Here is a 23,112-nt window from a genome sequence, read left to right as displayed (position 1 = left end):
GATTTCTTCTTTGGTCCTTGCTGTAATAGATTGTTCCTGGGCCCAGTTTGTTATAGAACCTGTCCACAAACACTCCACATGGCCAAGCAACTGACTGTGTCTTTTCAGGTTCATGAAGCGTAGACCAGGTTGGTAACATTGCAGCACATATTTGCTTCCCATTCTTCCCCATTGCAAGTCCTCTTTTCCTGCTGGGAAAGCATCTTTCAGAGATGCGCTGGGATTGCATCTTTCAATGTAGCATTCACATTTCAGCCTTCCTGAGAAACCCCAGCTGAAATTGTACCCATAGAAAAACCGCAATGAAAATGAAGTGTGAGAATTGTATGAAAAGATGGTGGGGACTGATTGGTGTGAGGCTCAGTTCATTTGCCTGTTAGGAAATTATAGCACTAATAGTATTTTAAGAATATTATTATCTTCCTACAGTGAAAAAGTCCATGAACAAGTAATTCTCTGAGACAAATAAAAAGAATGGATTAGGGAGCAGATATCCTTTTAGCTAACATATGACTTGTGGCCTAAACTCTCAGCAAGAATATACACTTGATGATGACATGAAAACATTGCTTTCTAGCAACTTTTGAGCAATAACCCTACCGTAGCTCAAAAAGGAAAAAACAATGAAAAGCCTGTTATTCATATTTATATACGTATACCAGTCTGGGTTTTCAAAATATTGTGATGCACAGACTGGAGAAACTGCTTTGATATGCAGTGTTAGCTCTCTTTAATCTATTTCCCCAAATGGATGGGTGTAGTTCCGTCACATCGTATTTGATGATTCATCAATGAATAAGACAGGTAATAGACTTTTTCCTGTCATTTCAAACCTAGTTTTAAAATAACGGAACATGGAAATACTGTGGAATAGAGTGACAAGTGTAAGCATTCTTGAGATAACACACGAGAACTGGGTCGTGATAGTTTCTTTCCCTTCTCCCATAATTTATGGTTCTCTGCAATTAGAGTTTCAGCGAAAAAAAATGGAGACGTACTTCTTTAGGTTAAAGACTGTGTACTCTCTCTCATCTCTTTTTACACTTCTTTTTTCTTTTTAGAGAGAGTAGAGATTGTCAGTGGACCCTGAATAAAAGGAGTAAAAAGGTGGTGATGATCAAGTGTAGGTAAGCGCCCCCCAGTCCCTCACTTGAGGAGACTGTCTTCACAGGGAAGGAGTTAAGGTGAAACTGTGATGTGTCACAGGCTCCAGCATTTAGTATTTTATGACAGGACACTATGAGAATGTTACTAGTTATGGTGGAAGACTCTAACTCAAAAGGTGGGATTGGAGATTCAAGAGAAATTGTATGTGACAAAACAGTACATATAATTGACTATATTTCATAGCAAATCAGGATATTATCAGCACAAAGAACAGTGACTTGCCATCACAGTTGCCTCAGTGGATAGCAATATCTTTAGTTTTTGAAGGCACCACCCCGCCCCCCAACTCACCCAACGTGGACCCCTAGAAAGCCCACAAAGCACTCCAGTGCTGTTTCTGTAATAGTCCCAGTTACAAGAAGTGTTCTCTGGAATTTTCCCCCCTGAAGATGGTGATGACCGCAAGGTCTTGAGATACCTCTGACATTTGCTCAGTCATCCATTTACAGGGGGAAAAAAGTGCAAATATTTAAATTACGCAGTGTTTTCCAACAAATTTGCCTTTAGATTAATCTGCTTGAGGGCATAGGCTGGGAAAGGTTTAAGGGCAGAAGAGTTTAAGGGAGTGGAAAGGGTTGAAGTGAGGTGGGGCTTTCCGCCAGGGATCCTTTCAAGGAGCCCAGGTTTCTCTGGGCCTGAGAAGTTTTTCCTCCAGAGTGTCAGGGACGGCGGGGAGCAGGCACACATAGCCTGTGGGTTTACTGATCAGCCTGAATGAGGGCCCGAGACTGGCTTGGCAGCGCCTCGGGGAGGCCGCCCGGCTGCTGTTCCCTTCTGAATCCGCTCTCCCGAGGTGCTCTCAGCGGCTGCGCTCCAGGCCGCGAGCGCTGGTGACATTCGGAGCCACCCATTGCGATCGATCAGGGCCGAGGAGATCGATCAGGGCCGGTCCACCTCCGCTGGCTTGGGCAGGCGGGGTTGCTCCTATGGCGCTTAAGCCCTGCGATGCCCAGGGGTGATCTTTGGACACCGGGGGTTTCCACGGGGGCCTAGACAGAGGTGACCCCAGGCACAGAGACCCGGCCCATCGAAGGCTTGGTGCGCCGACCCGCGGCTTTCCCAGAGATTCAGTGAGGGGTGCCCCGCAGGGTGGGAGTGCAGCACGAGCGCTGACCGCAGCGGGTTCCACTCCCGCACAGCCTACCAGCCGGGGGCGGGGAGCCCGGAGCGCCGCCCCGCTAGAGCGCCCCGCCCGTGGGAGAGGAGGGGCTGCGGCGGCGGCCCACTGGAGGCGCAGCACCGCCGCGGCTGCTGCTGTGGGTACTGGAGACCGCGGCTCCGCGCAGGCGGCGCCCGCGCCTCTGCTCCCCTGCCATCCAGCACGCCAGTCCGCCGGCCAGGGCAGTCTCCCGCCTCCCGCCGCGGCCGCCGCAGAATCCGCGGTGCCTCCAGCCTCCCAGGTAGGTGTCCTAGCTGCAGAGGGGATCCCTGGAGCGGACAGGACTGTGCCCGCACCGTGGCCCGGGGTATTGTGGGGTCCGAAGGGCCAAGGACCCTGAGGGACTAGCGGATGGGCAGCCTTGCTTTGGGGTTCGTAGCCCTTGGGGGACTCCCCTGGCAGGATAACCCCAGCGGCTGGGAGTCGGGGAGGCAGTGCTAGTTCAGCCCCGCGGCCGAGGTGGGAGGGGGCACCTGGGTCGTGGTCCCTGCTCGCCGGCCTCCCCTCCCCCTCGTTGGGAATTCGGGAGGGCTGGCTCTCGCGCCTGTATTCCCCCACGCCGCCGGGTGCTGCGGCGCCCCCAGACTGCTGAGGAGGAAGCTGGGGCAGGGAAAGGGACTGATGTAATTGTCAGCGGAAAACCGAACCCGCGTGCAGATGAGAGCGCCTGCTCCAGCTAACGCCTACGCTGCACCTTTCAGGGAATCCGGAGAGTGGGGAGGAGCGGCCCGGGAAGTTGTGCATTGGGTTTTATTGTGCGCGTGCACTGCGGACTGCCCTCACGGGGCACCCCTGCCCAGCCGCTGCTGGCGCCTCTGCATCCTTCCCTGCATCCTTAGTCCATACCCAGGCCAGGGCCGAGTCTGCCTTCCCTGGTTCAGACCGGGACAGGGTTTGCATTGCAGTCAAGACGTCTTTCCTTGCTTCCAGCCGGGAACTGCCCGCTGATCTTGTCGCTGGGGTTGCTGGGGGAGGAGGGGATGGGAGACCTGGGGAGGAAGCTGGGAAGAAGTAATGACACAAGCAGATTTTTGTTTTTAAAGCCTCTAATGTATTTGGACACATCTGCATGACACATTTTAAGCTTTTTTCTTGAAAGTTATTACCTATACTGATTTTGTGGCAGTTCTGTGACATACCTGAACGGTAGCTTAAACAGAGAGACCTAAAGATGGGGAAAGCATTACATAATGGACATGAAGCAAATGACACGAAACTAAGTGAACCCACTGGGTTGCCGGATTAATTCTTTCTCCCGGACGCAAAGTCCTATAGAATTTTTCTCTATTAGAATTTCCATTTTAAATTGCTGGGCTAGTTTTAGCAAATTGTATATCATATTCAGTTGTGATATTTTCCAAATAAAATAATTTTTTGAACGTCTTTTCTTAAATTGAAAATTTTCATGCCAGTGATGGTTTTACATCATAGAGCTGATTAATTAATGTGGTCTTTCGTCAAAGGTAAAATTTAAAAATATTCTTTTTTAATAGCCTTAACTTTGTTTTCCTCTTGGCTGTATTCCCTCCCCACTTTGTTTTTTGGAAGCATTTCTACAGTTTTAGGTACTGCAAGCTCACAATGTCGATATTCCTATTGAATGCTACAGCATTGCAGATATACAAAGACTAATAATAAATGAAACAGAAGACCTCACAGTAACTCAGAGTGAGCAGAGTTCCCAAGGTCGAAGGGAAGCTGCAGCATAACTGGGCTGTAATCACCTACAGAGAATATGCATAGCCCTCATTGGGTTATAAGGAAGGTCCTGATTGGTGGAATATTATTCCTATTATTCTGTCCCTGGATTTCATGTGTTTCCCCCTAAAAATACTTTTTTTAAGTAGAAACAAAGTATTTCGAAATTAAAATCTTTGCTTTTAGAAAACCTAAAAATCCTGTTTTGGCTCATATTTTCAGTTTTGATGATGATAACTCAGTTATGCATTCAGTGAATGCATTCCTTTTGGGATATTTCAGTTTCAAATTATGATGGTTTATCAGATGGCTCTTGGTTATGGTATGAAGTGATTCTGTGGGACTTTTACAGGATCACATAGTGTAAGTTTTCTTGTCCTTAGACTGCTTTAACCTTAAGTTAACTTTACTCCAAGAAAAAAGGTAAAGTCTTTCTAGGATGAAATGTTTGTGTTTGAAGATCCCTAGTACCACTGCAGAAATAGGATTAGGTTAATCCATAAGTAGATAAAAGTTTTATGTGATTTTATTCATGAAACTGTTGGATGAGGGAGAAGATTTAAATTTTATTAAAACGCCAGGGTTAGGTAGCATTCAGTAATCATTCAATGGATAATTACTTATTGAGTACCCTCTGTTCAAGACACTGGTCTAGGCATATGGAAGATATGAATAAGAATGAAAAGATGTCCCTGCCCTTAAGAGTTTGTAGTCTAGTTTGGGAGGATAAGGCATGAATTCTCAAAATAAGGATTTATTGTTTTTTTTACTGTGAAGTTATGTAATAACTATAATCCTTTTTTGTAGTTCGTTTTTAATCTTGAAAAAAAATGTCTCTTACTGTCTGTTGACTTCTGGGACTTTTTTCCCCATTCAACATTATGTCACTGAGATTCATTCATTATGTGTCTATAACACAAAATACTTCCTGTTCTCCTGTCAATGGCCATTTCTTTTTCCATTTAAAAAAATTTCAGAGTGCCGCTTTGATTATTTCTCTTGGGTAAATACCAAGGCATAGAATTCTGATTTGTAGGGTATGTGAATGTTCAACTTACTAGATATTACCAAATTATTTTCCAAAATTGTACTAATTTACACAGCCAGGGAAACAAGCAAACACACATCATCAAATACAAACAAGCATTTGTGTGTGTGTGTTGAAATACACTTTTTTTTTTCTTTTAAGCAAGAGAATGATGAACTTGCAACTTGGGATAGCAGTTGTCTTTTGGGGGAACCAGGAGGTGGCAGGGGGAGGAACATATAGGTGGATGTAAGTTATTGGTGGTAATGATATAGTACTTGGGTTTGGTGGTACATTTATAAGTAACCATTTGATTAAAAAAAAAGGTGATGCATGGATCAGTGATAATTTTAACGTTTTAAGGAAAACAAAATAAGGACAATGCAGAGTCATCAGAAGGCAGAAGAGGCTACGGTGCCAGAAGACCCACAAGGTGACAGTTGAGGGATGAGGAAGCGTCGCTGTGTGTAACCAGAGTTGCCAAGGGTTCATGGCAGAGACTTACAGGATAGATGAGCAGGAAGTAGCCTAGCTGAGAAGAGGAAGGCCATAACAGACAGAGGAAATGATATGAACAGAAGTGGAAGAAGCCATGTGAAATTTTTCAACAGTGAACCACTCAAAGGGTTCAAATACATGTCTAGGGAACTGATGGACTGGCGGGTGTATGGAGGGCTGGAGACCCAAGGCAGGGCCCCTACTGAGGAGACTGCTGATTGCGATGAGAGTCTTTCATTTGGAAAAAACTAAAAAGGGAATTCGTTCTGATAGAGCCAGTGTCTCAGAAAATCTAAATAGTAAGCTGACAGAAGGCAGAGCTAGAAAGAAGGTCAACCCAACCAAGTAGCTTAATATCCAGGACTGTCTAAGGGATAACTGAGTTAGAGAGATGTAAAATATTGGCACATTGTCATTTGAGGATGTTTCATCTGTGTTATGAGACTGAGTACAAAGAATTCATGATTAAGACATAAAAATGATCTCCTTTAGATATGATGGATTTTGTTTTTCTGTTCAAGAAAGCTATATGTCAATTTATGAAATATACTCATCTGAAGAAAATACCCAAATAGTAGAAACACTGATATTTGCTTAAGGTGCTGATGCTTGAATGACCTTTATATTAGATTCATAAGGTGTTAGAGCTGAAAGCAGTTTTAAAAATCTTCTATTCCAACCCCTCCCATTTTCCAGGTGGGAAAAATAAGTCCCAGAGACTTCCCCAGTATGGCACTAGCCCCTTGTGCAAATATAGGTAGGAGATAATGTGCCAAGCAGTTTATTTCTGTTGGTGATAGCAGGAAATAAAAGCTCTTCCCTAATTATGGGTAGGTGAATGAGAAAATGACCCAATAGAAACCTCTGTAGTGGGATTTTAAGCTTCATTTCTATCATTCTCCTTCTTTAGCAGCTGGTATAGAAGTGAAATCATACATATATTTTTAAATTTTCTTAGGTCCTTAGAGGAAAGACTTTGTTTTCAGGGGTATGATAAGAAGAATAAACACTACAAGTATCAGTATTTAACATTCTTTGCTCTTTGTTATTTTGATACCATAGCTTTGTCTTTTAACTCAATGGACAGGAAAGGATAGAGGAAAATTAAATTATCTTGCACTGTGTGCTTTTTTATCTCTTCCTTTGTCATTCTCTTTCCATATGCTAATAGGAGAGAAAATCAAAGTATAGAGAGTATTGAGTCAAAAGTAGAACATTAACTTTTACTTTTTTATCTTGCATCTTATGGAGGCAATTCTCACTGTAGCTCTTGAGACAGACCCATCCACCTTTTGAAAAGAGTGTGGAAGTAGGAGGGAGAACAACAGTACTATATTTTTAGAATCTTTCTTTTTTTCCCAAAAATCAAACCTAAAATAAACCTGGCCTCAATTTCCAGCAATAGCTTTATTTCACATCTCCCAAACCACTGCTTAAGTTTCATAAATTCGAAAAAGGTACTTTGATATTTTAAATACATAATACGTTGGCACGAGTAGCAAACTGTTATCAACTACTGAAGTTTTAAGAATAGAATACCTAAAGGAACATCAAAATAAAAAGTTTTTGTTACATGTCATTTCTGGAGATCAAATCTAAAGTCTGATTTTATTTTAAATTAAGATAACATTTTTGCTGTCTTTTTATTTGTAGCAGCTAGACAAGTTCTTGCATATTCTCACTCTGTCAGGCAACAATCTGAATAGTTTCTGTTGTATAATTTCCCTAGAATTGAAAAAGTAGCCCAGTTTGAATGACATGTTGATTATGAAAAGACATTAATGAAATTCTATTTGATTGCAGTAAACTTCAGATTGAAGCCAGAACTATAAAAAGAGTATGATCTGCAAGGTAGGCCACGCAAATGTAGGGTTCATGTGAAATTTCATGAAGAAAACAAGGGAAAAGGAGAGCAAAATCCACTGGAACTCAGGGTAATGGAATGGGAAGGTCTAGGCAGGAAGTAGATGGATATTACATCTCAGCTTGTCTTCTAGCCTCATTTCAAAAAGTGCCAACAAAGGAAATAAAAGTATAAGTCCAAAGGTTTGTGGAGATCAGGTATTAGGGAAAATGCCTGTCTCTACACTTAAAAAGAAAAAGCTTTTAAAATTTTTGAAGAATACAGAAGACATAAGATAAAAGATTGATAAATTAAACTCCATTTAAGAAAAGATGGTATGTGTAAAGTAGATAAACATCACACACCAGGAAGAAAAACTTTTTACAACATGTGTTATAGAGAAGGAGTAACTCTTTAATATCCAAAGAGGTTTCTATGTATCAATAAGAAAAATGACCGTTAGTCTAAGAAATGGGCAAAAGCAAGGGACAAACATTTTACAGAAAAGGAATTATAAATGGCACTTACAAATAAGAGATTATGCTCAACTCAGGATATGAGGAATACAATTGTAAACTATTTAGCCTATTAAATTGGCAAAGATCTTGATGTTTGTTAATACCTTGAGGTATTAACAAGGCTTTGGGGAAACTGACAGGCTCATACATTGTTGGTAGGGGTACAAAATGATCCAGCAACAATGTAGGAGTTTGGAAATACTTCCCAAATTAAAAATTTACCTACCTTCTCACCCCAGGAAATCTAAGAAATGTTTCTACAGAAATACTTGTACATCACAAAATGAATTTGCACAACATCCATTGCAGTATTGTCTGTAATGTTCAAAGGTTTAGAGAAAGCTAAATATCCACCAGTATGGGATTGGTTAAATAAATTAGGAGCAGAAATAAAACTAGGTAGCTGCGAAAAGGAATGAGATCATTCTGTATTTGCTGATGTGGAATGATCTCTAAGATACTGGCAGGGAACAAACCAAGGTACAGAGTAGTATATGGCCATTGGTGTGAAATAGGAGTTTATAGATAATGTGTTTGCACTTGTATGTTATGACTATTTCTGGACAGTGATCCAGGAAACTGGCAATAGTGATTGCCTCTGGGGAAGAGAACTGGGTGGTTGGAGTGGGGATGGGAAAGACACTTATTCAGTGCACTCTGTTTAAAGTTTTAAATATGTGAACATATTATCTATTCAGACCAAGATAATTTTTAAATTTCTTGAGGTTTACTTGTACTGATGAAGAATGTTGACTAGTTGTAACCAATAGTATTCCCTTGCATCGTTGAGTCCCATGGTAGTTGCCATAAAGACTCACCGTCACTACTGCCCTGACAGGCTCAAGTTCAGACAGGAGAGACCCTGGAAGCGGCTGCTCTTTGGGACAGAGTTAGCACACCTTGGATCTCTGCACTTGCCCTGCCCTTGGCACTCTGCCCTCGGCTAACGGGTCTTACCGGAAGGGAGTCCTAAGGGATATTGATGAGGACCTAGGTGGGGATGAGCGTTCACGGAGAACAGGCATTGAAGTGGCAGAAGCCTGGGCCTGGGAGAGCACAGAAATAGAGATGGTATTAATTGCTACTCCAGCTCCATCAGATGCAGCTTACAGTGATAAAATAGAGAAAATGTTATTTTATGGGTCACAGCCTTGAGATCCTCTGCTAGCCCTGAGGTTTGAGATGGTGTCTAGGAATCTACAGTTTTTAAAAGTGGCCATGGTTTGGGGAGCTTGTGCTGGGAATCACCAATCTCTTCTGCCCCCCTTCTTTTGTAGATGCAATTATCCCCTTCATCTCTTGAAATACCCATTCCTTGGAGTATTTTTATGATAACTTCCAAAACCTTTCATGGTATTCTACTCTTAAACACATGCTTTCATAAGAATGATTGTTTCATTGTGCCTTTGTCCTCCTGGAGTCCACAAAGGGCTACCAAATATTAAGGTATGGAATAGTAAGACAGAGAAAGCCGAGGTGGCAACTTAATGGTTGGTAGGTCATAGCTTTGGGAAGACTAATTATATACTGATATGAATTTAATAAGCAATGATATCAATAATTGAGTTATACTGAAGAAAAGGAAAAACGTGGTGATGATCAGAGGTATCGTGCTGCAAAATAATTTTCCTTAAAAGAAATCAAAATCGTTTAATTATTGTCATTAATACATATTTATCCGAAGTTAACAGATATAGTCCTTCATCTGGAATTGGTAGCTTTAAATGAGAACACTGCTAAAGTATACAGGGGAAAATGTTACATTAGTCTCTTTCTTTTAACCTCTCGGCATGAAGTTAGGATTAAATATGTATCCTAATAAATGAATTAAGTATATAATATGCATTTCTTTTCTCTGTGGAAGTTCCGATATATTAGTGGCTATGTTCTTTTTCAAAAAAATTTATTTGAAAACTAGGAGGAATAGGCAGCAACCTGTAGCAGTGTGCTGCAGGAAGCTTTAGGTGTCAAAGCGGGTAAAGAGCAAAGGTTGATGGAGGTGGATGGGGAAAGGTCAGAGAAGCTCGATATCACAAAAGAGGAATGACCTTTGGGAGCTTGGCTTTGTGGAGGACATGTGGAAGTATCTGGAAAACCCTTTCCATAACTTTCCAGGACTGTTGAAATTTCAGGATGCATTAAATTTCAGGATGCACTAGTGTATCTAATTCCTACTGGAATTTTAGGAGCGGGTTTAATGTGACATGAGTGAACATTTAACTACATTTCTTTTAAGAGATTAGTAGCATATATTAAATACATGTGATAACAGTATTGTGCTAAACTGCTTCTTCTTGCCACACATTTCACTTCTTTTTTTCAATGCATCCTTCTGTGAAAATACCCTGCTGTCTTGTGGTACTTTTTAAAAAATTTTAATCATGATACACTTGTTTTCGGAGCAGCCGTATTTATTTGACAGAAGAGCTCTAGACTAGGGATCATGGCTGCCCATGTTCTGTTCCCAGCCTCTCCACTTATCAAGCAGCTGACCCAAGGCCAGGAACCTCTGGGAGCCTCATCTGTTAAATGAGGGTGAAATAGTCATGGGAATGATCACATTTCACATTAGTATGGGAAAACACTTAGAGAACTATTAAGTCCTATGTAGACAGAAAGTGCAATTATAAATCATTGCATTGAATTTCCATTTACCTAGAATACAAATAACCAGAAAACCAAAATAACTACATTTTTTCTGTAGATTTGTCCAATGATAACTGATTTCATGCTAACCCGCCCTGTGGCACTATAAAATTCAGAAGTGTCTTGGAAATCAAATACAAATACAATTTTATTATGTTTAGTAGTCTTTTTTAAAAAAATGATCAACATTATGGGGTTTTTTAAAATTATTTTTCATTTTTATTCATTTCAGGTGTGCAACACAATGTGATAGACATTTCACCCCTCACAAAGTGATAACCTCCCTCCCCCAATCTATTACCCCTCTGACATCGTATTTAGCTGTTACAATTCCATTGACTCTATTCCCTATGCTGTACTCCATATCCCGTGACTATATGTATATTAAATTATAGTTGACATTCAATATTATTCAGCTTCAGCTTCAGGTGTACAGCGCAGTGGTCAGGCATCTACATCGTCCATGAAGTGGTCTCCCTAACGAGACAAGTGCCCATCTGGCCCCCTACAAATTCTTTACATTATTGATTATATTCCCCAACTGTCTTTCATATTTTTATGTGGCCATCTTGTGGCTACCAATTTGTGTTTTCTAATCCCCTCACCTTCTCCCTCATCCCCATCCCCCTCGCAACTAGCAACCATCAGTTTTTTCTCTGTATCTCTGAGAGTGTTTCTGTTTAGTTTGCTCATTTGTTCAGTGCTTTAGATTCCGCCTGTAAGTGAGATCTTATGGTATTTGGCTTTCTCCGTGCGACTTACTGCACATAGCATCCTAGAGAACATTATGGTTCTTTCAAAATTCGTTTATTCTACATGGAAAGTCTAAGAAAATCCTCATTTCTGACCAATGTGGGGTAAAGCAGGCATCAGTCACTAAGGTCAGTCCATCTCTGGAGGCTTCCTAAGGTGCCGCCCTTCCCTTTCCCCACCCAGTGGCTTTTTGTTCCCTCTCAGTTCCCATTGCCCTGCCGTTGCCCTTTCCATACCAGTCTCTCTCTCCTGGAACATTCCTTCTAGCACCATCACACCTCATCCTTCAGGAAACGCCATGGCACACTATGTCCTCCAACTTGGCAGCTTTTTCTTGTTCCCACTTTCACTGTGTGTCTTCCTTGGGTTGCCTCCTTGTGTGTTTTGTCTCCTCAAGCGCTGGATGAGCTCCTTTTTTCGGGGGCCAGGCCTCTTTACTGTTCCTTTCTGTCTTGAAAGCTCCTTAGGCACCCACTCCGTTGGACATCTTGTTGTTTCTCTCAGAGCACTCTTCCCTGCCCTTGGCTCCTCATTTTTCTGGTATCATCCAAGAAAGAAGTGTTCTCCACAAGTGACATTTACCCCCATTCAATATGAACCTTTCCCCCACTAAATTCCAAGCCTTTTTTTAAAACAATGGAAATTTCTCTCGATTGTTTTATATACTTCACTTTAAAAAGTTGCATGTAGAGTCCCCAATACTAGAAAGCCCCCCTAAAGTGATGCTGGTGTCTCAAGACTAAGAATGCCCATTACTGTTCATGCCCACAATAAACATGGCTTTGGCTGTGGGGCGGCACTAATTGCTCCTTCACCAAATAACCTCAGAATTCTGCTCTGACTCTTCACTGATTCGTTTTATTGAAGGTCTTTTGCTTTCTCCTTCCATTTGCCATCAGGCTTCTGACATCTCTGCATGCACTCTTCCGCGAAATGAGCCTTCTCTCCTGACACATAGGAAACATTGGTTCAAAAAGTAATTTGATTTCAGCCACATCTTTGAAGAAGTGAGTAAGGAATGCTTCTTGCCTCTCATTTTGCTGAAACTGGTTTTTTTTTTTTAGCTCACAGATTCATTTTCTAGATAGTGCCCGATAGTTAAGGTGGAACAAAGTCTCACTCTATGTTAGATAAATCTGGTGTTAGACTTTGTTATTAGATTATAGGAGTGTTGATAATTGTTTCGAATATTGGAAGTTATCATTCTGACTTTAATCCTATTATCTTCTCAGAATTATCAATTTATATGATGAAATATTTCCTGAGCATCTACTATGTGCCAGTCTCTGTGCTTTGAAGTCAGAAAAGGCCCCTGCTCTCATAGAACTGCATTCTAATGAAGGGAGACACTCCGTAAACGTACACTGCTGTTTTAGATACTATTAAGGGCGATGACAGCGGTAAAAATGACTGATGGGGCAAGAGCAGTTGCTCGTGGTGGTGGTGGGTGTAGTAGTTTGGTAGGCTGCCTTAAGAAAGTACCATGAACTGGGTGGTGTAAAACCATAGAAATGTATTCTCTGCCACTGCCGGAGGCTAGAAGTCCAAAATCAAGATGGATCTTCCTTGCCTTTGATACCTTGCGGCAGCCCCAGGAATTCCTTGGCTTGTGGTAACATATCTCCAGTCGCTTCCTCCTTCACAAAGATTTCTTCCTCGAGTCTCTGTGTCTCCTGTTTCCCATATAAGGACACCAGTCATCAGGGATAAGGGCTGACCCTACTCCAGAATGACCGTATCTCCACTAATTACCTTGCAACAACCCTGTTCCCAAATAAGGTCATATTCTGAGGTATCAGGGGTTAGGATTTCAACATAACTTTCTTGTGGGCACAATTCAAATGCTGAGGGTGAGTTCTTTGGGTGGACTGGCCAGGCATGGCCTTGCTACCTAGGTGGAGACCTTTGAGCTCAGTGATGGGCAAGGACAGATTGTGAAAAAATCTGGGTGCAGATCCTTTCCTGGCAGAGGGAACAGCAAAGCACAAGGGACGAGAGACTAAGATATGTACGTTAGATTCGTACTCTTAGAAAGGACAAAAAAATGGTTTGGGAAGATAATTTTTATGGTTCAAGTTGATAGGATTTGACTTTTGAGCACTTGGATGGTTTTACTTTTGGTCAGGCGAAGACCAAAACAATTTCTTTAAAAATTAACTGCTGAGAAATCAGGTCTAGTAGAAGTGGCTAATAACATTTTAAGAAATTTGTTGATTAAAAGTTTGATTTGCATGTTAATAGTGTATTTCTCCATCATTATATTTGGATTTGTTAACCTAAAATCTTTAAGTTTAACAATATCCGAGAATTAAACAAACTTTCTAATAGTAGAGATTAGTTTCTAGTGGTAAGAAATTAAGACTAAATATAGCCTTTAAAAACAACATATTAAATTGTCGTTTTCAACAAGATTATAACATTATTGTGGTAGTCCTATGTAACACCTAGTGCTAAGCAGCATTAGTGTAATTTATGTTACATATTTATGAAAATTTTTACTTTTTTGAATTTAAAAATTGATAACAGAATACAGAAAAGTCTACCTGGAAATATAAATTTCCCAAGATAGTTAGTCAAAAATATTCCATGTTAGACTGGTAACACCTTTAAACATTCAGAAGTAGGATAAAAAGTAACTTAGAATGTTGTAAAAATGTAATGCAAAATTGACATTATGAAATATGCATCAGTACATTGTATGTGTGTACTTCACCCAGAACTTTGATGTGGTTAAAACAGATATATTTGTTTATATTACAGAAAAAATATATTACTTATGGATAGTAAGTTCTAAAGAAATTCAAAAATGCTTATGTATTTAGATGTTTAGAATTAGATGTTTCTAGTGAATGGCTATTTAGGTCAGGTTTAGGATTACAAGCACATACTGGGGCTAAGGCTGTGTGGGTTCCAGTCCTGGCTTCTCTTTGTCCAGTGTATGACCTTCAATAAATCATTTAACCCCTCTCTGCCTTACTTAATCTCATTTGTGAGATGAAAAATATAAAAAATAGTACCTACCACAAAGGGTTGTTGGGAGAATAGAGTGAGTTAATGCATATGCATTGCTTAGAACAGGCACATAGTAAGTGCTATATAAGTGCAAGCAGTTATTATTTTTAGCATATTAATTGAAAATTAAGCATATTAATGTTGATTAATTGGAAGACTTATTATGTAAAATGTAAATACAGTAAATGTCTCTTATGCCTTGTTACAAATCAGAGGCTAATTTACAAAGATAAGAAAACTGCCAACAGTATTTGCAAGGCTCCGTTTTAATGTTAATAATCTATTAAAAGTATTTTATATGCATACCCACTTAGTTACTTATAGCAATGACTATGTTCAAGAGATTTTTGTTAGGTCTTAAGGGAGAAAGAGGATTAAGCTGTGGATCCTGCTCTCAAGAACCTGCCCATCCAATGGGGAAGAGAAGATGTGTTATAATTTAGTACAATATGAAGTAAAATGAGGTGTCACATCAAGAAGGTGATTTAGTTCTATGAGAACCTCTAGAAAATGGGAAGTATCTGAGGGGGTCTTGTGGGTAAGAGGGGCATGGGTAAAATTTAGGATCTAATGACATTTTTAGGGGGTGGGAAGAATAGGAAAAATCTGAGGTAGAGAAGGAACAGTTAGATCAAGAGGCGAAGGACAGACAATCATGTCCCCAGGTCAAGAGAGGAAAGAATTTCTAGGAAGAGAAATGGGCTATCACAAATATTATAGAAAAGTCAAGGAGAGTGAGGATCAAAGAAAGACCCTGAACGGCACTCCCCTCTCATCTTCCTTGGGACCAGAGGGTTGGGGCTGGGGATCCATTGGTTTTTCTTGACAAAATAACATATAGTAGAATTTCTGGATATGGCGTAGAACTGAAAAAGCATCCGGTCAGCTAGGACATAGTCTATTTATATTGATGTGGTTTAAACACAGTGGAATTTCTAGGAGGTTATTGTTTTTTGAATTCCTTAAAGAGCACTTTTAAGACTACTAGGTACCATTCATTTAACACGTTTTGTCTGCCAAGCATTCTCCTCAACATTTGAGATGATTTTCCTCTTGTTTAAAGCCTTGCAGCTGCTCTTGCAGTAGATACTGTTACTTCCATGTTACAGACAAGGAGGCCATGGTCCAGGGAGGAGGTGACCAGCTCACAATCCATTTACAGTAAAGTGACCAAGCTGGATTCCTACCTGGCCTGTCTGGCCCCGAAGCCTGGACTCTTAACCAGTTATTTTCTATGATAATTGTTTAGTAGCCTCAAGGCATTTTTAGATGCAGAGTTGTTAAGACCCTGCTTTCACTGATGACCAGCCCCACTGGCCTCCTTGCTGTTCTTTAAATAAACCTGGGTTATTTCCACTTTGGGGTTTTGGCCCTTGTTCTTTGTTCTTCTTTAGAACACTTTCCCCGATGCTTTGCCTGATGGGCTCCTGCTGACCTTCCCAGTGTCAGCTCGAATGTCAGAGGTTTCCTCCTGCACGCCCCTCAAGTACATCCACCCCTCCCCCCAAGTGCATCCCAGTCTGAGAACATCTCCCACGTACCTTTATTTGTTGTTGTTTATCTCCCAATTTTCAGTGTCTAGCTTAGGCTGCTGTATTCCCAGGACCTGGGATGGGTGCTCAATAAAATATTCATGGAATAAATGCATAATATCTCAAAGATACAGGATTTTAAGTAATTGGTGAGGTTTTTCTTTAGTTGTATGGAGGTATTAGAAGTGTCAGTTCATGTCAGTGATTGTTTCTTTCCTGTTTAACGTATACGCCTCTTTTCAGTAACTTTGAATTGAAAACTGGGTGACATTTTGGAGGAAAGTCCTAAAAATTTCACCTGTATTGAAAGTGATACAAGTTCGTTGTAGAAACATTTACAAACATAGAAAAGTGTATTTTAAAATGACATATAATACTGTGTCTAAAATCTAAATTTTAACATTTAGATATGTTTTTTTCAATCTTTACAAATTGCTTTCTCTTACTCAGCAATATATCATGAATATTTCTTTTGCTATTGATTATTCTCCTAAACGTCATTTGTTAAATACTTTATTTTTTAGAGCAGTTTTAGGTTCACAGCAAAACTGAGCAGGAAGTACAGAGATTTCCCGTATACCCTCTTCCCGCAAACAAGCCCAGCCTCCTCTGTCAACACCCACACCAGAGTGGAACCTTTGTTACAATCATCAAACCTACATTGATACATCATCATCACTCAGAGCCCGTAGTTTACATTATGGTTCGCTCTTGGTGTTGTACATTCCATGACCAATACGTGTATAATGGCTTATAGCCACCATTATGCTATCGTACAGAGTCGTTTCACTGCCCTAAAAATGCTGTGTGCTCTACCTGTTGTTCCCTCCCTCCCCCAACTCCTGGCAACCACTGCTCTTTTTTCACTGTCTCCATAACTATTAATACATTTAATTTTTAATAGATGCAGCATATTCCATTTTATGTGCATGCCATGTATTACTTAATTCTGGTTGGATACTTAGGTGCTTTTCGGCATTATCAATAACCTGATGAATGGCCTCATGTAGAGATCTTTGTGTACAACTCTGATTATTCCCAAGAATGGCTAGGTTAAGGGCTAAGGAATATGAATACTTTAAGGCCTTTGTCACGTATTCTGTAGCAGCCTAGTTCTCCAGACATTTTCTTTTAAATCGTTTTTACTCCCACTAAGGATGTATGAAAGGGCTTAGGAAAAAGAATTGTCCTATGAGTTGTGAAAATGTAGACACAATAATGATAGCTGATGCATGTGCAGTTTGTTATGTGTCAGGCATTATTTTAAGTGCTTTCATTTAGACCTAATAATAGTATTATTATTAGTTCCATTTTAGAGATGAGAAAACCGAGGCACACAGATTAAGTAATTTGCCAAAGTGGTTTCCTTAACTGTAATATGGGAATGCTGTTAGGACCTAACTCTCCAGTTGTTTACTATGGGTTCTTCTGGCCCATAGTGAAAACTCACCAAATATCACCAGTAGTGTTAAGGAATCATCGCTGTTATTGAAGTGGTAGTGGTAGTTGTCAAACACATGACAACTAAAATAGCAATAGAGGATTTAATTGGCTCTCAGTTTTTCAGTTAATGGATAAATAATAGTCACATAGAAAGTTTCCTTCAAATTCAACTTTGTCTAACTCACCTGGCATTTGATATACTAGTGATGTGTACTGGCTGTTACTTAACGATAGTTTATGAATTGTTTTCTTTTTCTGAGAGAAAATTGGATGTAGCATGTGTCCACCGGACGCTTTGGATTTTGGATTGGAAGCTCTGGTTGTGCTGTCTTCGGTGTATAAATACTATCTGGCAGATAGTAAAGTATGACCAAAATTATTAATCTCAATTGGTGATTAAAAGAAGCATAAACATAAAACCCAAGTTTTTAAAATCAAATGAGAACTTTCATGGGTCAGTTTGTAAAGGCAGACTTTTAATTTGGGGCTTTACTGTGGAAATTCTGCTTTAAACAGATAAAAGTAAACATTCTTTTCCCTCCTCTCTGCTTTTCTCTCCCAAAACCTCAAGCATAACCCCTTCCACACACTTAGTATTTCTGTTGATATATTCCTGAGGATGCTTGTGTATTTGCTGCTCAGTGTTTTTCTAAGTCTTAGAAGGTGACAGACTGATTTTACTGCCTGGATTTGGGGCTGTATCCTATAGGTTCCTGGCGCGATGCGATATTGCGTCCTCAACCTTTAGCTGCCTTTGAGCGGCTGCTCGTATATCGGGGGAGCCTCAGGGGACGGATAACCATTAAGGGTTGTTTTTTATTTTCACTTGTTAAATCCCCAAAACGAATGCCATTGCAAGGCTCTACATACAAATAAATGTTCAATCTATTCATCTTTTTAACTTCCACATCAGATAGCTTTATACATAGTGGCCACTCAGGAAGTGTTGAATATATAATTTTTTGTTAATTGATTCATATAAGATTACACTGCACATTGTTTGCTATTAGAAATGCTAATTATAGGTTTATTGAGTTTGTATTTACACTCTAATCTTTCGGAGCACCGAAGGGAAAAAAAAACATGTAGAGTTTTTCCCTTAAACTTTGTAGGAAAACATATTTGGATAAAGCAGGGCTATACTTCTATTTTCAAATGTCCATTATAGGGTAGCTAACTGATAATTATTTGTTTCTCGGTGGAAGAAATATTTAAAAACTTTGAGAAGAATGCCTAATTATTCTTTGGGGGCAGGCCACATAATGTGAAATGATAAAGTTTAGGCATTAGATTTTTCAAAGCCAGGAATTAAGTAAGCAAAGGTTAAAAATGCTTCTTTCAGTTGAAGATGCTGGAGGTTTTCAGTTGCTTTATTTTATTTTATTTTATTTTATTTTTTGGTTTAAAACAGGCCATGTGACATTTATGAGTTAAATGCCAGCAAGGTTCTGTTTTTCAGATACTTGAAGCACTACCCACAAATGATAACTTTTTTAATTTCTCTCTGCTGGCATAGAGATGATGACTGTACTTAAAACAGGAAGTTAGTAATCTCTTTCTGAGGGTGCTGGTAGAATGTTGTCCCTGGCAAATTAGCTCATACATCTGCCCCCAAGTTGTAGTTTAAATATGCAACTCGGATGATAATATTGCATCTAAAAGGGCTTTGTGCCAGAATGTGTTACTGTGTGTTGAGGGAGAAAGGTGTTACTTGATAATTTTATGCTATTTTCCATAATTCCTTAGAATTTTCTTTCTAAAATAGATGTATTTTCTTTAAGAATTCCAGAAGTCCTTTAGATAAAATTTCCTAAAATTGTATACTTTACAAATGTATGTTATTATCTTATTGAGAACTGAGATTAAAATCATCTTTCTGATTTAAAATAGTTAAGAATCATGGTAAGTACTCTGTTTAAAGAAACTATTGGGGGTGGGAGAAGGGTGAAATGGATAAAGGGGGTCAACTGTATGGTGAGAGATGGAAATTAGACATTTTGTGGTATGTACATTATAATGTGTACAGATGTCAAATTATAATGTTGTACACCTGAAACTTACATAATATTCTAAACCAATGTTACCTCAATTAAAATATATATATATTGGTAGGCAGTGTTGGGAGTTGGCCATTGGTAATCAGCTGATTTTCATAAAATCTGAATCATAGCTTGAGAGGGAAAGAATGGCCATCATTCAAAATAATGGTTTGGATTATTTTGAGAGTATTTTGTGACACCCAGATGCTAGAAGTATCTGTCATTATGTTTTCTTAGTGTCTCAATATCTAAGACTTAAATAGCATAGTAACAACCTTTCCAGCGTTACCAGAATCACAGAAAGGATCTTAGAAATCATCTGGTCTACCTCCTTCATTTTGTAGATAAGGAGTTCTGAGAGGTTGCGTGAGGCATCCAAGCCAGTGCCAGACTTGTGCTGACCATCACATGACTGGCTACTAAGCTATCCTGATCTGGTACAGGGAGCACATTAGGGTTGGTTTCCAAATATTTGTACGGATATAGAGAAAATGGTGATGGGAGCAATGGCATTTTTTGTGTGTGACAGTTTTTATGAGTTTATTTGAGACAAACTGATGACAATTGTCAGGAAGCAAAAGCTCAATGGATTGAGAAAATGCTCCAGAGAATGGCAATTTTGCAGCTTATTTTACACATTATAATCAAAGGAAGAGATGTAAGGAGGGTTACATGAAATCCATTGGTGGTAGATTAAGGAGGTGAGAGGAAGCAAAGTGGGAAAATTTCTGGGACTGGATAAAAATCAAAATGGAGAAACATATACATCTTTAACATTGGAGGATACAGGATAGTTAATAATTAATGCTTGCAGCACACAGAGATGGTATGTGGGGAACAAGATAACAAGGAGGGGTTCTGTGGTCTGGTGCTCTGGTGCCAATGGTTGTGCCTTCAAGGAGTAGAAAAAGGAAATTAGTCTGGCATTTCAAAGGTATGTTGCCCTGGTTGCGTAAGAAAAATGGACAAAGCTCACTTAAGGTAAAGACTGACCTTTGCTAAGGAATCCGTAGGCCTGGGATCTGACTACCTGCTCTGACCTGCCCAGTGAGGAATTTGTGACCAGACCGACCTGTGTAGTTACTGACCCACTCAGTGGGTTAGGCCTGCCATGTGGCCCCCCCTGAGCTTGTCAGGTTTATTGCATAGCCTCATTTTCATTCACAGCCCCTAGTGGTTTTCTGCCCGAGCAACCCAGGTATGTGTGAGGCACCAGGTTCTGTGCCCAGTTCAGAGCCATTGTGCTAAAGGCTCTGTTGTCCTGGGGGCCTCAGGAGGGGTGTGGGGTGAAAGGCTTACCAAGGTATATCCCCTGGCTCAGTAACAGTGACTGGCTGTCAAGGTATTTCAGTATAACAGCAAGATCTGCCATTCAGAAAAAGGAGTGCGAACCCCGACCTCTTTCGTCAGATTGAACTCAGCGTGGATTCTTCTTGGAGATGCTGATTCTTCTTCATCTTGAGAATTCTGATGAAGACTTCTGGGCCCAGGCAGAGAGCGTGTGTGCCTCCCTGAGACAAAGTGAGGGATGGACTCTTAGGTGCTGGGGGACGTTGCAGGAGAAAGCCCTTCTCCCCCCATTTATTTTCCAATGCCTACTTATCTGTCTACAGATGGATTTAGTACTATCTGAATGAAGAATGCCTGGCTTCTTGCCTGAGGGCTCTACCAAGCACATTTCTCCAGAATGGTATTCTTTTTCATCCTGAGAATTCTGTCTGTAGGTTAGGGTTCATGGCTGCTTTTACATGTGTTTGTTACTGCAGTTCTAGTGCCTTTTCAGATATGATACCAACTTTAAATCAAGTCACAATGGAGGCACATGCAGATCCTGTCTTAGTCAGTTTGGGCGGCTTTAAAAGGCACCATAGACTGGGTGGCTTATAAACAACAGAAATCGATTTCTCAGTTTGGGAGGCTAGAGCCTCACAGTTTTGGAAGTTCAAGATCCTGGTGTCAGCATGGTCCGGTTCTGGGTTGCAGACTTCTCTTACCCTCACAGGGCAGTTAGGAGGAAGAGAGAGCTCTTGGGGGTCCTTTTTATAAGGGCACTAATCTCATTTATGAGGGCTCCACCCTCATGATCTAATTCCCCCAACGGCTTCACCTAATATCATAACCTCGAGAGTTAGGATTTCAACATAAGAATTTTGAGGGACACAAACATTCCGTCCACTGCATTTCTCCTCAGTAGAATTTTGTTGAATAAAGGAATCGTTTAGAAAAAGCGACTTTGTGGGAATGGCAGAATCCAGATAGAGTTGGGGTCGTACTTATTAATCAGACATTCCAGTGTGACACTGCAGTGAGTGCTTACTCGGTGGGAACTGTAGTCCACAGTTCACCCTTGAACAACATGGATTTGAACTGCATGGGCCCACTTATATGCAGATTGTTTTGAATAAGCACTGTAAATGTATTTTCTCTTCCTTGTGATTTTCTTAACAACCTTTTCTTCTCTCGAGCTTACTTTATTTATAGGAGTGCAGTATTAATACATATAACATAGTAAATGTGTGTTAGTTGATATGTAATCAGTAAGGCTTCTAGTCAGCCGTTGGCTATTAGTAGTTAAATTTTGGGGGAGTCAAGTTATATACAGATTTTCGATTGTGTGCGTTGTCAGCATCCTTTACCCCCATGTTGTTCAAGGGTCAATTGTACTTTCATTTCTCCCTTCCAATCTTTCTGCTGTTGTTATCAAATGTTTAACTTTACATGTTGTAAATCACCACAGTACACTGTAATCATTTTTTAAACAGTCTATGATATTTTAAAGAGATTTAAATAATAATTTAAATATCTTACATATCTGGCTATGTATTTAGCATTTATGGTGCTCTTCATGCCTTTTTGTAGATCCATGTTTCTCTCTGGAGTCATTTTCCTTCAGCTTAAAGGACTTCCTTTAACATTTCTTGTGTCTAAAGGCAATGAATTCTTTTAGCGTTTGTGTGCCTGAAAATATCTGTATTTTGCCTTCAGTTTTGAAAGCTATTTTCAATGGATGTAAAAATCCGAGTAGACAGTAATATTTTCTTTCAGTACTTTGAAGATATTGCTTCTCGCAAATTGTTTCCAATGAGAAATCTGTTATCCTTATTTTTGTGCATACTGTATCTTCCTCCCCTCTGGCTGCTTTAAAGATTTTATCCCTGGTTTTGAGCAATTTGATTATGATATGGCATAGTGTGGTTTTTTTCATGTCTCTTGTGCTTGAAGTTCATTGAGCTTCTTGATCTGTGAGGTTTTAGTTTTCAAGAAAGTTTGAAATATTTCTGATGTTATTTCTTCAAAAAAATTTTTTTTTCTATTCTCCACTTACCTTTCCTTTTGGGACCTCTGTTTACTGGTATGTTAGATTCCTTGAAGTTGTCTTACAGCTTACTGATACTCTGTTTATTTAAAAAAAAATTCTCTCTTCTCTGTTTCACTTTGGATAGTTATTATTGCTATATGTTCACATTTAGTAATCTTTTCTTTGGCAATGTCTAAAATACTAAACCCAGGCAGTGTGTTTTTCATCTCAGACCTCAGTGTAGTTTTCATCTCTAGAAGTGGTATTTTGGTCTTTTGGAATATCTTCCATCTCTCTATTTAACTTTTGAACATACAGAATACAATTATAACTTTTAATGTCCTTGTCTGCGAATTCTAATATTTGTTTCTGGGTCAATATTAGGATTGATCCAGAAGGAACTCTGGGTTAGGATTGATTTATCTCTTCATTAGGAGTCAAATTTTTCTGCTTCTTTGTGTACCTGGTAATTTTTTATT

General features: G+C 39.8%; 1 protein-coding gene across 7 annotated transcripts in view; it reads left to right on the top strand.

The window, feature by feature from the left end:
- Nucleotides 1-2,379: 2,379 nt before the first annotated feature.
- OSBPL6 (oxysterol binding protein like 6) overlaps nucleotides 2,380-23,112 on the top strand; it is a 179,670-nt gene continuing 158,937 nt past the window's right edge. For 5 of the 7 annotated variants that reach the window (XM_033112176.1, XM_033112174.1, XM_033112173.1 and 2 more), the window contains exon 1: nucleotides 2,381-2,567. The gene's annotated coding sequence lies outside the window, so the exon portion shown is untranslated. Of the gene's footprint in view, nucleotides 2,568-23,112 lie in introns of all 7 variants that reach the window. The other 2 variants (XM_033112168.1, XM_033112166.1) reach the window with 1 other exon arrangement.

Source organism: Rhinolophus ferrumequinum, chromosome 8 (genome assembly GCF_004115265.2).
Source record: "Rhinolophus ferrumequinum isolate MPI-CBG mRhiFer1 chromosome 8, mRhiFer1_v1.p, whole genome shotgun sequence".
Classification (NCBI taxonomy): Eukaryota; Metazoa; Chordata; class Mammalia; order Chiroptera; family Rhinolophidae; genus Rhinolophus; species Rhinolophus ferrumequinum.
This window is presented reverse-complemented; position numbering and strand designations above follow the sequence as displayed.